Raw genomic sequence first — 12,182 nt, 5'->3', positions numbered from 1 at the left:
TTTAAGTTAAGTCCTGAATGTGAGAAAGTTTCTATTATCTATTTCCCTCAACTTTCTTGAGCCATAACAAAAATTTTAACACACCCAATAAGTATAAAGGTCGCCTACTTTATAAAATTTGAGTGAAATCAAAACAAAATCATTACCATAACAACGCTCTGAGAACCTCAATATGTTAGATCAGGATAAGTACCTATTATACCGATTCCTTGAACTTTTAGTTCTATGGCAACCCCAAGTAGTTTATACAGAAGTCAGCACCATCTTAATAGCAAACTACGTGGAGAGCCGATGAATATAAGTGAATGATCCCCAAAGTAACCTAAGGAAATTAAACTAGGTGATCCTTACCAGATCATTTAACCGAAAGGTTGCAGATCATGCAAAAGCACAATACGAAAGATCCATTATGAATTGGTTCAGTAGGAATCTGGTACTGAACTTGGTAGGGCGGACTACGGTTCGATCCCCCGCAATTTGCAATGGACTGAATAATGAAGTTATCCGACTTATGTACCAGAACTTCTAGCTAAAAGCGGATCATAGTCACTAACCGGTTACTCCACTATGTGCGCGAAAGGATAAAGGGCTTAATGTGATTTCGCTAGAATGAAAACGGGCAAAATAAGACTAAAGGAACCAGGATAGCTATCATAGGGTACTTGAACCGATCGGCATAAGGTAGGGTTATCTAAGTTGTAACGGTAGTTGTTGATGTCAAGATTAAACTCAAGTCCTCCTAAACAAAAATCCATTGGCAACCTAGTACGAATTGATGTGTGCTTTAAAATTTCATCCGGCTAAAACTTTTAACAAGTTCTATACTGAATTTTGCTTGAGGACAAGCAAAGATTTAAGTATGGGGGAGTTTGATAACACGAAATTATATCGCTTTTTAAGACTTAATTCAATTAAATTATTTTATCATTTACGCTAATTTATCCCATTTTATCAGATATTATGCAGTATTTCTTTTCTATTTATATCAGGTACCCATTTTGAAGCAAAAGTGAAAAAGGGAAGAAAAGGAGGGGTAAAAAGCAACAAAAAGGAGAGAAAAGGAACCAAAGGCCAAAGCCCAGCCCAAAGCGCACAAGTCACCAATGCTGTGCCTGTGACGGACGTCACAGGACGCGTGACGAGCGTCACGCGAAGCAGCCTTGTGACGGACGTCACACATGGTGTGACGAACGTCACACCAGTCCTCTATATTTTTGGCGCAAGGAACTCAACTGACCACGTTGAAGCCCACTTCCACTCACGCTTAACCCTCGGAAGCCTACTACCATGCACGCGGAAACCCTTGAAAAGTGGTTACACCAGCAGCTTATAAATAGCAGCAAATTGGGAACTTCCAGACACACAGTTTTTGCACGCTCAGTCTTGCGGAAGCTCTGCCAAATTTATTTTTTCACGCCTTTGCCTATTTTTCTTCCTTTCCAGCATCGTTCACTTTATTTATTTTATTTTGCAAGCTTTGTTTTCTTTTTCCCTTGCAATTTATTTGCCCCGTTCTTAGCTTTTAGATATTTTTCGCGTAGTAGTTTCTACACCGGAAACTACTGGGCAACTTTATACCGGATTTAACCTTACGTTATTTTCGAGTTTTTTTATTTCCTTGATTTAATTTACTGTTTAATTGAAGAATCGAAGAACAAATCCTACCGGCTTGTGGTGGAGTGTTCAAGACCATTGTATTACGCATTCAGGTTCTTTAATTGTTATTTAATTTTTATGCTTTATTCTACTGTTTATTTACATTGCATGCCTGGAATGAGTCTGTTTATGCATGATATAGATTCTTATTTATTTAGCATGTCTGGCTAATTTGCCTAGGTATCGGTATGTAAAGTAAGCAGAAAGAGGGATCAAAACTAAGTCGGTCTATTCAAACTTAAAATTAGAATCAATCTTTTTATGGTCTTAACTTACAGGTTTAATAACAAGATTTTTTTACAAAAGTAAAAGACATAAAGAAGTTGAAACCAACAGAGCGAGAGTTTGAGGTTTTAACTGGACAGTGTAAGTTAGTCATTAAATCTATCTCAGGGCGAGAGCAAGTTTTAGAATTAATTAAATTCTGACCTTTTTCCAAAAAGTATTTTTAAAGATTGAATGTGAGGACGAGAGTTAAGCATTTAGATTTAATTGTATAACCTAAGTCAACAGAGCGAAAGTTTGAGATAAGGGTGTTTAAAACGGTCAGTATTTTCTTAAAAAGAGTTTCTGCAACTTTATTGTTTTCAAAATATGATTTTTGACTTAATTATAAGTGACAGCAACATTAACATAAGATCATGGTTTCTTCAACAGAGCGAGAGTTTGAGATAAAACCTTTAACCAATAAAGTTAGTCGAAACGATTTATTTTAAAACCGAGAGACCGACAAGGAATTGATTCCCTAGTTTTGACGAACTACATACCGATATCCGTTTTATTGATATTTAATCTAGATATTAGTTTAGCTCTTAGCTCCCTTCCCCAAACAATCAAACATTTTCACCTTAGATTTACGTAGTAACCTTAGATAACGGTACATCGATTCATAAGTCCCTGTGGGATCGATATCTTTTAAAACTACGCGATAGAACTGTGCACTTGCAGTTTGTATCCCATTCTCGACTCACACAGTCGAGCGATCAAATATATGTTTGATTGATGAGTTAATTGCAAACGCAATCAATCAATGATTACAACGTGATTAACTTATTTTCCAGAGAGATCTAATCAACTGTCATAAGAAGATTTGAATGGAAAATAGTTTTAGGGTCTTATGATGTCCAAGCCCAGCTGAATGCTTTTATAAAAAGGACATGGAAAACCTGATTTGATACACAAGAAATACATAGCGAAATATTGAGAGAGAATAAGGGTTTAAGTCTTGTGTGGTCGTGTGACTTGTAAGCCATTCAATTCATCCATAGATGATTGAATTGGTCTTATTTTTGAGTTGTAATTTGTCACTCTAAGCTTTTAAGCATGAGTGTGTGTCTACTTGATTGAAGCTGCTAAGTAAGATCAAGTGAGTGTCTTTGAAGAGTGTCTTCTTTTCATCATAATTCTTGTTTATTATCACTAGTGTGATTGAGGGGGAGTGAGTGGGATCTCATATCTAAGAGTTCTTAGGTAGAAGTCATACGGGTAGAGATTAGGTGAAAAAGACTGTAACTTGTGTAATTTACTGAGACTCTTAGAACTGATTCTATTTAGTGGATTTCCTTCCTGGCTTGGTAGCCCCCAGACGTAGGTGAGTTGCACCGAACTGGGTTAACAATTGCTTGTGTCTCTCGCATTACTATTCTTTATCTTTATCATGTTTGTATTATTTAGATATTAGTGTCGTGACATTACCTTCGACATCTCATATCCGATACCAGAGTTTCAAAAACTGATAAAATGTCAGAGATTATAGGTAAGGGGGTTGGTTACTGTAGCGGGAAATTCATGATCATCAAGCTATGGATAAGCTAGAGATCAAATAACAAGAGTCGCCACCGCACTTTTATTGTTTCCAAGGGAAAAGGGAAAAAGTACAAACAAAACCCAAAAGTAAGAAGTTTTCAAATAAAAACTAATAAAAGTCAGAGATCACAGGTAAGGGGGTTGGTTACACAGAGGGAAGGTGTTAGCACCCAAAGTGTCCTAGGTACTCCTAGGGAGCCCTTTTGTGTGCATATGTATTTTGTACAAAGTGATATTTACAAACAAATAGAATGGGGGGACGGGAAAAGAATTCATTAATTATATTTTTGTGTTTGACAAGCCTTTCAGACATGTGCCTACGTACCAACATAAAACTGAGGGATCAAAACCTTGTAGTTCGTGATACAAATTTCAAAATGAGTGTGTTGATTTTAACAAAATTTAAGTTTGAAAGGCACAAAGGCCTAAAATGGTTTGAATGAGTTAGTTCTTTTTGGCTTTTTTTGAAAGTTTAAGTCAAGTATAGTTAAGTCCATTTACAAGTTTGATTTAAGAAAATAAATTTGAAAATGCAATGGCATAAGGCCAAAGTTTCTATCTTTTCTTGCAAAAGTGGTCAAAGTTTAGAAAAATAGTTCACACAAAGAAGACTTTAAAAAATGGAGGGAGAGATTTTGAAATTAAAGAAATGGGGAGACGATGAAGAGACTATCCTATGCATAACATTAAAAGTTTAGAGTTGAAAAGATCTGACGAAATGGGTAGCAATCCAATAGACAAAAATGTCAATAGAAACCCAGAATTCCCTTGGACTTTTAGAATCAAGCAACACACAAATGCACCATTATATTATCTTTAAGAGAAAGGCATCAAATAAAGATGGACTCATCTAAACTTATCCATTCCATGATCTTCTTCCAAGATAACCCATATAACAGATGAATTCGACAAGTCACAAGTTCAGAATAACAGCTTCACAATGATCATGTTGTGGATGAATCCTAGAGAGATCTTCAAAGATGTATCAGATGAAGTTCAAATTGCAAGCACTTGGTTCTTCAACAAGTTGGCATTGGCCAAGTCCTTTAGCTTAAGGAAGTTGCCTAGATTCTAAGTCCATTTGTCCAAGATCAAGCCAACAGTCCACTCAAAAGTTTTTTAGTGTTTTTATGATTATTATGTACATTAATGGTCAAAGACCACACAAACAAACAAAGTAACTCCAACAAAATATATCACACAATATGGTCCAAATGGACAAAGTGAAAATTACATTAACATAAATAATTAGAATGATATGTATAATGGCAAATGATATAAAGTGCTAAAAGTAAATTGCATTAAAGTAAAAGCTTGAAATTAAAAGTCAATAGTTAGTAGGTTAGAGGTTAGTTTTGTTTTGCTTTTGCTTTTTCTTTTCAAGACATTCTTTGGAGAACACTCAACCCACTTATCACAAGCATGAACCCTTGAACCAAAACATCTTCCAAAGGAAGGAAAGAAGGCCAAGTTTCCATACAATACCATGAAAGAGGGGAGACTTACAATCACACTAACTAGAATGCTTATGCTTTTAATGTCACAAATTTAGCATTATGTTAAGCAATCGTAATTTGACTTATGTAGAAGTCACAACTATTTCAGGTCGGGCAATAGAATTTTGGTGTTAATTCATGTTAGAGACATAGTATAATGGATTATGCTCATGAAACATACCACACACAAAAAAGAATATGCAAAAGGTGTCGCCTAATCTCATCCATACTCATGTCAATTTTTCAATCAACTAGCATTAAGACTTTGAGATGTCATAGGCCAAATGGAATGAATGAATTAAGAAGAGGAATGAAATGAAGTGGGAAGGGGATGAATGAGATCACAAATTGGTCAAAGGATGACTTTTATTAAATTAATAGCATTCATTCATTTTGGGAGATGGAATGTATATTCCATCAATTCCCTAAATCCAATGATATTAACTTGACAAAGTCAAATCAACCTTGACCAAGGCCCAACAACAATAAGAAAACTCACACAAGTCAATACAAATGGTCAACAAAATTTAATTGGCATTTATTCAATTAAAAATAATAAAATAATGCATTTAAATCAAATATGTCTTGTCCAATTCCTAAAATCTCATCAAAATACCAAAGAAATGGCCATGAGATTTATCATAGGTCAAACAAGGTCAAATGACCTTGGAGAAAAAAATTCATAATTTTTGGACATTTAAAAATATTTTTAAACAATTAAACACAAATTCAAAATCAATTAATTCATGAAAAATATTAATAATGATCTAAAAATAATTTTAACTCAGAATATGAAAGAGAAAAAATTTTGAAAATTTTTGGTGAAAGTCCCATATTTTTTTGGTGAAAATGCATTTTTGAAAAAATTTTGAAATTTTTTGGTGAAAGTCCCATATTGAAGAAATTGCAATTAAAATAAAAAATCAGAAAATCTAAATTACGTGGACCATCAGATCTCCCTCATTAATTGAGGTGGCAGATCTGATGGTCCCTAGTGCGCGTTCCACATGCACTTGAGTCAACAGCGTGGCAAATGTGGTAATAAAAAACAACGCTCAAGATTAAAACGTGAGAGACGGATCATGTGGTTCAAAGCCTTGTCAAGTCATCGCTGGAGCCAGAGCTCCGGTCATCTTCTCCGGTGGACCTCACCGGACTGGTCAACATGAATCATCACCAAAAAGAAAAACAAGGACATGATCTTAAAGAAAAAAATGGCACTGAGCTCGAATCTGACCTCCATTCACTCCAATTCCAAACATATTGAGAGATACATGGAATTGAAATTTGAGGTGCATGAACTGAGTTGCTTTGATTTGACCTCAAAGCAACTCAATCTTCTTGCCTACATTGGTAGGACTTCAGACAACCAAAGAATCAATAGAACTGAGCAAGAATTTGAGAGAATCGAAGAGTTTATAACTGAGCAAGAATTCAATGGAGGTCTGAATTCGATGGATCTTGATCTTGCTTGTGTTTGGACTCACTCCACTTGCTTGCAGGAGAAGGATTGAATGGTTTAGAAGCAATCGGTTCCTGGAGAATTGAATTCCAAAACAATGGAGATTCAAGCTCAAGTTCAAGAGAATTTATCAGGCTTATCCTTTGAGAATTGAGGGTGTGAAATGGGGGATCAAAGCTGGCGCAATTGTGTGTGAATTTCTGAGCAATTGAAGCTCTATTTATAGCTGGAATGGTTGATAATTGCACATTCACTTTCACTTTCCAATTTTGGAAAATGGTGATGTAATGGTGCATGGGCGCGCATAGGCCTATGAAATGATTGCTAGAGGTCCAAATTTGAAGATCAGATGCTCTGAAGTAAGCTTGGATTGCAAGGCAAATGTACATTGATGCTTGAAGTTTGATCCATGCCAAGTGATATCACTCTATTTAAGCCATGCGCAGCCTCTGCATTTCTCATCCAAAATGAATGAATTTGAGCTCTTTGGAAAGGTGAGATCAAGGGGAACAACTTTCATGTTCAACACTTTTTGATTTAGATCTTGGAACTTGGATAAATTTGAGGTGGAAGTTTGGAAATATTTGACATATCAACATTTCTCTAAGTGTCAAGCCATATGTCTCAATATTTCACCTTGCTTAACTTTTTATATGAGCTTCAAATCAGAAAAGTGTCTTCATAAAAGTTGTAGCTCTCTCAAATACCTTAAAAATGGTCAAAAATTTCATGTTATTTGGATTTTAAATGATAGAGTTGTGCATTTTTGAAGTTTGGAAAAATCACTTGATCAATGGTATAGGTCAAAAGTGACCTATAATGTAGCCTCATATCACATGCTCAAAAAAGTTGAATTATCTTCCACTTCAAACATAAAAGTTGAATTAGACACATTGAATTTTATTTTGCAACTTGGGGATCTTTCATCTCATAAAAATTGAGCAAGTTATGGCCTTGGGAAGTTGACTTTCAAATTAGGGTTTAGACAAAATGACTTATAATGTTTCAACATAGAAAATGATTTTCAAAGCAAAACTAGCTCTAGGTCTTAACATGAAAGTTGTTTGGAATGTCATTTAGAGTAAGTTTTCTTTTGGAATTATTTTCATATGGTGAAAATTGTAGGAGATAGGGTCTAGGGAGACCCAGTTTTGATCAGATGAATTCATCTGGCCAACCACCACCAACCAACTTGCTAACTTCCAATTCTCTTGACTTTCTTGGCTCATGATATAGATGAAATTTGAAATGTCCCTTGATAAATTTGATCAATTGGTGATATATCTTGTTGGAGAAGTTACTCAAGATACCCAGTCAAACTAGGGTTTCCAAGGCAAATCACCCTCAAACTCATGAAGAAAACTTGGTCAATATAACATGTAGAGATCATTGGGACTCATATATTATGTTCATAACCATTATTGAATCAATTATTAGTTATGCTCTTTGTTCATGAGGGTCTCAAACCCTAGATGTGAACTTGATGAATCAATGAGATCATGCCCTATCTACAAAAGGGTTAGACAAATACAAACACATATTTTTGGTATTTTGGTTAGTGAAATGATAAAATACAAGTATGATATAATCACAAAGTGCTTGGTGATCTCTCCCAAAACAAACTCAATGAAGGAGGGGTAAGGAGGATGCCAAGACATGATCCCAATGCTAATGCTTATGATGAAATTGCATGAGGGATCTTAGGGTCAAAATTAGGGTCTTACAGCTGCCCCTATTTAAGGACATTCTAACTGAGGAGGTGAAGGTTAAAATCTTCATGTCGACTCAGTAGAATGGGCTTAAATAACAACATAGAAACAAATTTTGGTCCCTAAGAGACCTCATGATGCATATGACATGAATGCAAAAGTTAATGCTTTGTGGGGAAATATTACCACAAAGGAAAAAGAAATTAGAGAGACCGAAAGTCCACAGGAGTAGAATGCATTCTGTAAGGAAAAGTCACTGGGGAGACAGAGACTCTGGGGAAAAAGGAGTTATGTGTAGGCCAGACTACGACTCAAAACTACTAGGGAATAGAGGTATTCCATGCAAACATGGAAAGACTCATCCAGGGAAATAACAACATCTGCATGGGATACGAATACATCAGGATAAAACTGAGGTACTCGACTCGTGCAGGAAAAATGATTTCACTAAGGAAATGCGCACTCAACTCAACCGGGGAGAAAGTAAACTTCAACACAGGAGGAGTAGAAATCTATTATCTACTACTTGTTACTGGGTAAGGAGATAATAAAGATTTGACAGAGAGAACATTCGTCATCAGTTAAGATGAACATATCAAGGATGACTCGCTGAGAACCGCCAGAAGGGAGTATTCATTACCGGTTATTGGGTAAGAATAACCTTGCTGGGGAAAATTGCAGAAAATAGGATTTACAACTACTAGTTACTGGGTAGAAGACCAAGGGTGAGAGTATCCGTCATCGGTTAGAATGATCATATCAAAGATAAACTCAACAAGGAAGAAAATCCTTCATCGGTTAGGATAAAGATATCAAGGATTATCTTGCCTGGGCAATGTCGAGGAGGATATTCGTCATCGGTTAGGATGAACATATCAAGGATATACCAACTTAACAAAAAGGGAGGAATTACATCTATCAAAATCAGGATAGAAAACCGTCGGAGAGAAAATCCGTAACCGATTAGGATGAACATATCAAGGATTAACTCTGCGAGGGGACAAAGTAGGATTTACAACTACCGGTTACTGGGTAGAAGACCAATCAAAGAGAAAATTCGTCACCGGTTAAGATGAATATATCAAGGATTGACTCTGAAAAGGGGACAAAATAGGGATTACATCTATCAGTTACTGGATAGAATACCAAAGAAGAGAAAATTCGTCACCGGTTAAAGTGAACATATCAAGGATATACTTCCAGGGGACTCCACTGAGGAGGAAAAAGGGGTACTTTTGTCGGGTATTGGGCAAGAAGTAACAAACTGCAAACTAAGAAGAATATTACCAGTTAATAGGTAATAAACTCTTAGGGGACCAAAGTATCCATCTAGGTAAGAGCTAGAAGGAAGCAATCAATCAAGACTCGATCCATTGAGGACACAACTCAATGGGAGTAATTCCATCCAGAAAATCTACTGGAGAGAAAACTGAAATAATAACCATCCACGAGGAAACAAACTCAATGGGGAAATAGAGAAAGGTTAAAGTCTTTCTGCTTATAGGGTTTACACTCTACAATTTAAGGAGGACAGACACCAGATTTGGTATGGGGATAAAGTACCGCCATAACAGAGAATGAGAATCTCAAACAAATCAAATATGAGGATGCAGGATATGAAAATTATGAAATTGTATGAATGTATATGTATATGTATATATGATGATTATGCTGACAAAACGATCATAAAGGATACAGAGGTGTCACAAAGAAATTGAACCACTGGTACAATCCTCGGTCCATCCATAAAATATGGAGACTACTGCTGGAGAATAGAGAGATCAACATCCCAAAGGCTCAAACCTAACTGGGGAAGAAGGAGATCTGTTGAGGAAAGAACAACCAATATGTGGGGAATTTTAGGTCAACACCATAAAAATGGGAGATAACCCTACAGAGAAATGAACAAAAGCTGCTCAGAAACCAGGAGGAAACTTTGACTGGGAGCAAAGATACATGGCGATTGGTGGGGACACCAATGTGATCTACTTGGGAAAATCAAGAATCTCTGATGAAGATCCACCTGCTGAGGAAATACGAACTCCACTGGGGAAGGCCGAAACTCTGTTGGGGATAAGGACACGCCGCAGGATATCTGAATCAACCAACTCAGCTGGGGATAAAGAAAGAAACTCCACTGAGGATCAAACACTCCATCGAGGAACTGAATCAACACAGACGTCTAGGGATACCCGAAGAGTTAACTACTTGGGGGGACCACAGATGCTTCACATTTAAGAAATTGCTTTTTACTGAAACGCGGTTGATATTCCTTTTACTTGCTTTGGAAAAAAAATCTTGCTTTTATATATTAAAGAAAACTTGATTTTGATTTAAAAATTTAATTTCAAAATGATCATAATAAAATTTAAAACTATTGGCTGAAGTAAATAAGAGTAGAAACAATTGGATAAAAGCTCAACTTTATTTAATGGAATGGTAGTTTATAAATGACAAGACTCCATAGATTTTACAAAGTTGAAAATGGTAATTTACATGGAAAGGGGTTACATTGAATACAAATGATCCTTAATCCCTCTACAAACTCTTGATATCCACTATGCTCTTGACCGCTGTTAGGATGATGAACTGATGTCAACCCTTGTGCTCAAACAAGTCTTCGAAATCACTGAAGATCAGTAGAATGCAGTTACTTGCCATAATCCCTAATTTTTGCATAAGTTGCCCCAAGGTGGGTTACTCAACATATCGGGAAATTCTTTCTGTTTTTATGTCTCTAATTTTTGCCTGGATCGCCCTTTCGGGTTTTCAATCCACCGAGACGCTCATTTTTTCCTAAGCCGCCCTTTCGGGTTTTCAACTTAGCGAGCTGTTCTTTTCTTTTTAGGCGAAGTATTTCTTTACTGCATCTGCGTTCAGAGGACGAGTGAACTCTTCACCATCCATAGTTGTAAGAAATAATGCACCGCCTGAAAAGGCTCTCTTGACAACATATGGGCCTTCATAATTGGGAGTCCATTTTCCTCTGGAATCTGGCTTGAACGATAAAATCTTCTTGAGCACAAGGTCACCTTCTCTGAACACTCGAGATTTGACCTTCTTATCAAAAGCTTTCTTCATCCAACGCTGATATAACTGACCATGACACATGGCAGTTAATCTTTTCTCTTCGATCAAATTCAACTGGTCAAACCTGATCTGACACCATTCAACTTCAATCAACTTGGCTTCCATGAGCACACGTAATGAAGGAGTCTCAACCTCTACGGGGAGTACTGCTTCCATACCATAAACAAGAGAGAAGGGGGTTTCCCCTATTGAAGTGCGGACAAATGTACGCTACCCATGCAAAGCAAATGGGAGCATCTCATGCCAATCCTTATACGTGACAACCATCTTCTGGATAATCTTAATGTTCTTATTCGCAGCTTCAACAGCCCCATTCATCTTGGTATTATAGAGAGAAGAATTATGGTGTGCAATCTTGAAGTCTTTGCAAAAAGCTTCCACCATATTGTTATTCAAGTTTGATCCATTATCAGTAATGATCTTACTTGGCACTCCATAACGACATATAATCTGATTCTTGATAAACCTTACAACGACTTGCTTGGTTACATTTGCATACGATGTCGCTTTAACCCATTTTGTGAAGTAGTCAATTGCCACCAAAATGAAACGATGTCCATTCGAAGCTTTGGGCTCAATCATCCCAATCATATCAATTCCCCACATGGAGAAAGGCCATGGGGAAGAGATAGCAGTCAATAGTGTCGGAGGAACATGAATCTTATCAGCATAAATTTGACACTTGTGGCATTTCTTCGCAAATTTGCAACTGTTAGATTCCATTGTCAGCCAATAGTAACCTGCTCGCAACATCTTCTTTGTCATTGCATGTCCATTGGAATGAGTACCAAAGGAACCTTCATGCACTTCAGTCATCATCAAGTCTTTCGTGTCTATCCATGCATCTGAGCAAAACCATGTCGAAGTTTCTCTTGTACAGTATATCACCATTCAAGTAGAAATTACCGGCTAATCTTCTCAAAGTCTTCTTGTCTTTCAAAGATGCCTCAGGCGGGTAAATCA

This window comes from Lathyrus oleraceus, chromosome 1 (genome assembly GCF_024323335.1).
Source record: "Lathyrus oleraceus cultivar Zhongwan6 chromosome 1, CAAS_Psat_ZW6_1.0, whole genome shotgun sequence".
Taxonomy (NCBI): Eukaryota; Viridiplantae; Streptophyta; class Magnoliopsida; order Fabales; family Fabaceae; genus Lathyrus; species Lathyrus oleraceus.
The sequence above is the reverse complement of the archived record's forward strand: the minus strand, read 5'-3'. Positions refer to the sequence as shown.